The 4,659-nt window shown below is 39.2% G+C and overlaps 1 pseudogene; it reads left to right on the forward strand.

The window, feature by feature from the left end:
• Positions 1 to 1,457: 1,457 nt before the first annotated feature.
• LOC109553618 (large ribosomal subunit protein uL6 pseudogene) lies at positions 1,458 to 2,116 on the forward strand (annotated as a pseudogene).
• The last annotated feature ends 2,543 nt before the right edge of the window (positions 2,117 to 4,659 follow it).

Below are 4,659 nucleotides of genomic sequence, written 5' to 3' on the forward strand. Positions count from 1 at the left end.
TGACCAGTTTGCTGATTTAAACGTCACCATAGAGATCAGAGTAAGAGCAACTTCGATGGTGCAGCCTTGTGGGTCATTTTCTATTTAGCACTGTAATTGGCGTTTCTTCTTTCCCTTTATAAATGCTATGAAACATGGGACAACTCAGGCTATTGACTCCTTTGCATGCTGGCTTTATAGATCAAAAATTCTGACTTGGAGTGAAGATATCTTTGCTTGGTTCATTACGGTTGTTGGTAGGATCAGTCTTACCTAATGGGTAAGTTGGAAGCCACTGATACTGGTATGATTGAGGAGCAAAAGAAAGCTCTATCATTCAGGGAGGAGGAAGGTACATTGTGTGATAGTTTTCAGTTGAAAAGATACTGTGAATCTGTTTCCTCATCTTTAAAATTGGGGTAAAGATCCCTAAATTTTAGGATTGTTCATGGATAAAATATAATAAATAAGACAAGTGTTTGAAATGTAGTAGGTGCTGAATAAAGACTAGCAATAGTATCCAAATAGTTACCATCTCACAACCTATGGCCAGTCCTAGAAAGGACTAGCTCTGATTGAAAGGCCTCTGGAAAGTGTTTCACATTGAGTCTGTCTGAGCAGCCACTTAACGTCTATGTGTCATTTACTTATGTGATTCCTTCAACTCAGCTGTGGAGTGGAGAACACAAGGATGGAGTTGGTGGCCTCAGGGAAAGTTCAGTGTTTGACCGTTGTGGTAACACTTGCTGACAAGAAAGAATAGAAATTTGTGGGAGAGACAGGCTAATGGGGTTTACAGAAGCTGCCTTCGATTCTGCAAACAGCAGGGCTGAGCAACAGGAGCCAACTATTATCAGTGGGTGCCAGCTACTTCACAGGCAAAGCTTTACCAGGCAGCTGTCGCTCATGGTCTGCAAAAGACCTCACCCTTGCAGTGCTGAAGAACAACTTAAACCTCAAGGCCAGCCCACTGAGAAGGATTAATAGTGGAGAGAAAGTGGAAGGCACGGCTCATTGTGAGGAGTGGGGATTTAGCCACCTGCTTAGAGAGAAGGCAGATGCCATGTAAGGAGAATTTTCTTCCATCTCACACATGGACACCAGGTTTGTCCATAAAGTTGTTATCTGGTTCGCAGGAAGGAGATTTATATTTACAATATTGTTTTCATTGTGTTCTATAAATTAGAAATCATTCCAAATCAGTCATAGTTTTATTCTTTATTTACTCAAATTGAGGATACTTCTCCAGGTCTTCATTTACAGATTTAGGAATTGATTTAAGTTTTCTAGCTTTCATAATCATTGGCTTTCAGACACTGATCTGATGAGTAAAAACGTGATTTGATATAGGGTCCTTGGTAACAATTAATCGGGGGTGTGTAAAGTCAAAACTCTTCTTTGCAGCCATCATATAGAAGGCTGGTCCAAGTGGTTAGCCCAGATATAAATCCACTTTCATCACTGATTAAAGGCAAAAAATGTTAGAAGCCAGTCACACTGCCGACATCCCAGAAAATGTCGACATTACCTTGAAGGGACGGACAGTTATTGTGAAGGGCCCCAAAGGCACCCTGCGGAGGAACTTCAATCACATCAGTGTAGAACTCAGTCTCTTTGAAAAGAAAAAGAAGAGGCTCTGTGTTGACAAATGGTGGGGAAACAAAGGAACAGGCCACTGTTCGCACAATCTGTAGTCACGTACAGAACATGATCAAGGGTATTACACTGGGCTTCCGCTACAAGATGAGGTCGGTGTATGCCCACTTCCCCATCAACGTTGTTATTCAGGAGAATGGTTCTCTTGTGGAAATCTGAAACTTTCTGGGTGAAAAATACATATGCAGTGTTCGAATGAGGCCAGGGGTTGCCTGTTCAGTATCTCAAGCCCAGAAAGATGAGTGGATTCTTGAAGGAAATGACATTGAACTTGTATCAAATCCGGCTGCTTTGATTCAGCAAGTTACCACAGTTAAAAACAAGGATATCAGAAAATTTTGGGGTGGTATCTATGTTTCTGAAAAAGGAACAGTTCAGCAGGATGATGAATAAGATCTCAGTGATCCTGCTGCAGAAACAAGATAGCAGATGGTTCTATGGACTCAGTTGTGATATTTTAAAGAGACAATAAAAACTCTTGATTTGAGACTAAAAAAAAAAAAAGAAGCCAAAGAGAACAGATTGGTAATCTCAGATTATACAATGTCAGGTACTGTTATAGCCTAGAATTTGTGATATGTGTGTGCATTGTGCACTATGTGTCTGTATGTGTACCAGATTATACATTGTATATGTGTGTGTGTTATATATGGGGCTTCCCAGCTGGTGCTAGTGGCAAAGAACCCACCTGCCAATGCAAGAGACATAAGAGACAGAGGTTCAATCCCTAGGTCAGAAAGATCCCCTGAAGGAAAGCACGGCAACCCACTCTAGTATTCTTGCCTGGAGAATCTCACAGACAGAAGAACCTGGTGGGCTACAGTCCATAGGGTTGCAGAGAGTCAGACAGAACTGAAGTGACTTAGCATGCATGCATGCGTGTGTTTTATAAATATGTATATATAATATCCTTTTTTATTGAAGGTCCTTGTGGTCAGGACCTCATCATCTTTTAGCCTTGGGTATAGTTTTGGCATGTAACCAATTACCAAGCGTTTGTAGAATTAATTTCATCCTACTTTGTAAGTAGTTAGTAAAAGTGAGCACTCAGCCATAAAATGTTAACTATGTGCCAGATCCTATTCTAAGTACTTTACATGTATTAACCTGTATTAGATTCACAAAAATGCTGCAAAGTAGGCACTATTACTATCATCCCATCGATGAAACTGAAGCATAGAAAGGTCAAGTAACTTGCTCCAATTTGCACAGACAGGTAAAGGCAGAAATGGTATTTCAGCCCAGACAGTCTGGTTTTAGTGTTTGTACTTTTAACAATTTTTTGCCATGATGCAGAGATAAAGAATTTAGTACTACAGTGATGCTGAATCAGTCTGTAGGGGGTCCCTGCAGTAGCCAAAGATAGTTTATGAGAATCCAAATGAATAAAAATAAGTTTAAGGCTATTACTTCCTCTTGTGAAAACACAAAGATGTTAAACGTGGTCCAATTTTAAAGACAACCTATAGAACAGACACAAAATTCATTTTAGGAGTCCTGGGTGGCACTTCAAAAATTGATGGCCTCCAGAATAGCTGAAACTGAGGTATAAGGAGGGAGGCTGATACATGCCCACATGGCATGTTTAAAAGGACTCTGAGGCTGTATGTTCTGGGCACAGTGCTAAGTGATCTATACGCATTGTATCATTTAATCATCACCAAATAGCAAGAAGTCAATGTCATTACTTTTGTTTTTCAGATGGGTAAACTGAGACTCAGAGAGTTTAAATAAGCTTCCCAAGGTCACAGTTAGGATTAGAGGCTGGATTCAAATCCAGTTCTATCTGACTTTAAAGTTAAAGCTCTTAATGTAGTTCCATATAATACATATTGATAAGTCTGGGAAGAAGTAGCTTAGTAGAAGAAGAAAGGAAGCAAATATATTAACAGATGGTAGAGATTTCTGATGACGGTGAGACCTAGGAGCATTACTTAATTTTAAGATTCTAAATGAAAATAAGGTATCATTTTTAGAGTAGTCTAAGAGATTGTGGCCTGAGACAAGGGAGACTCTGGGATAATAACCTTCAGTGGTGGTTCATAGTTCTTATGCCTATGGAGCCAAGTCAGTTTGGCGGTTTGGGACTCATGAGGCTGGTAGAGGATAAGTGGTCTCAGTCTCAGAAAAAAGGAGTAGCATAGTAGCATCTCAATATGTTCTTTCCAATGGACAGTTTCTCGTTCATTGGAAGAGAATCTAGGATATTGGAGCATAAGATCTAAACCCAGAACTGAACATGATTCCCTGAGGTTCCTTGTCCCAAAAACAACTATACAGAAAATTGTCTCGATCTATCTGGAAATTGAAAGGTCTTTTCTAGGCAAGGTTGTCTAAACAACCTAATCTAGGAAGAGGCTTTGCCTAGGCAACTGAAAACTGAGAGTTGCCCTAAATTTCTTCATATCAAAAACAAAAAAGAAGGGATAATAGACTGTTGGGGGGAATCTAGGGAATGATTAGGACACATCTCTGACTCTTTGTAATGACCACCATTACAAAATATTATAAGGCTCTATTTAATTTCCAGAGGACTTGGTTTAGGTGTGTGTCAGGCACTGATTTAGGTGCTAAAAATATGACTCATGTTGCTTGGATTTAAATTCATATAATATTTTACAGTTTATCATGCATTAATGCACATTATTTTGTCTTATTTTTAAAAACTATTATTGTGGTAAAAGTCACATCATATAAAACACTTTTAACCATGTTTAACTGTACATTTCGATGGCACTAAATACATTCACATTGTTGTGCAAGTCTCACCATAGTTTATGTCCCAAATCTTATCATTTCCTGAACTGAAACTCTGTCCCTATTAAACACTAAGTCCCTACTCCCCAGTGTATATTATTTTATTGACCATTGAACTGATTCCGAGAGTTTGAAAGGACATGTATGTTTGATCCTCCTTTAAAAGTCAGAAAGAAGTGACCTTTCAGTATTCTTCAAGTTGTTACCTGTGTTCTAGGCCTTGTCATCCTTTTCTTCAGTTTCCGAACTCACAAAATTGGGCGATAA

This window comes from Bos indicus, chromosome 28 (genome assembly GCF_029378745.1).
Source record: "Bos indicus isolate NIAB-ARS_2022 breed Sahiwal x Tharparkar chromosome 28, NIAB-ARS_B.indTharparkar_mat_pri_1.0, whole genome shotgun sequence".
Lineage (NCBI taxonomy): Eukaryota > Metazoa > Chordata > Mammalia > Artiodactyla > Bovidae > Bos > Bos indicus.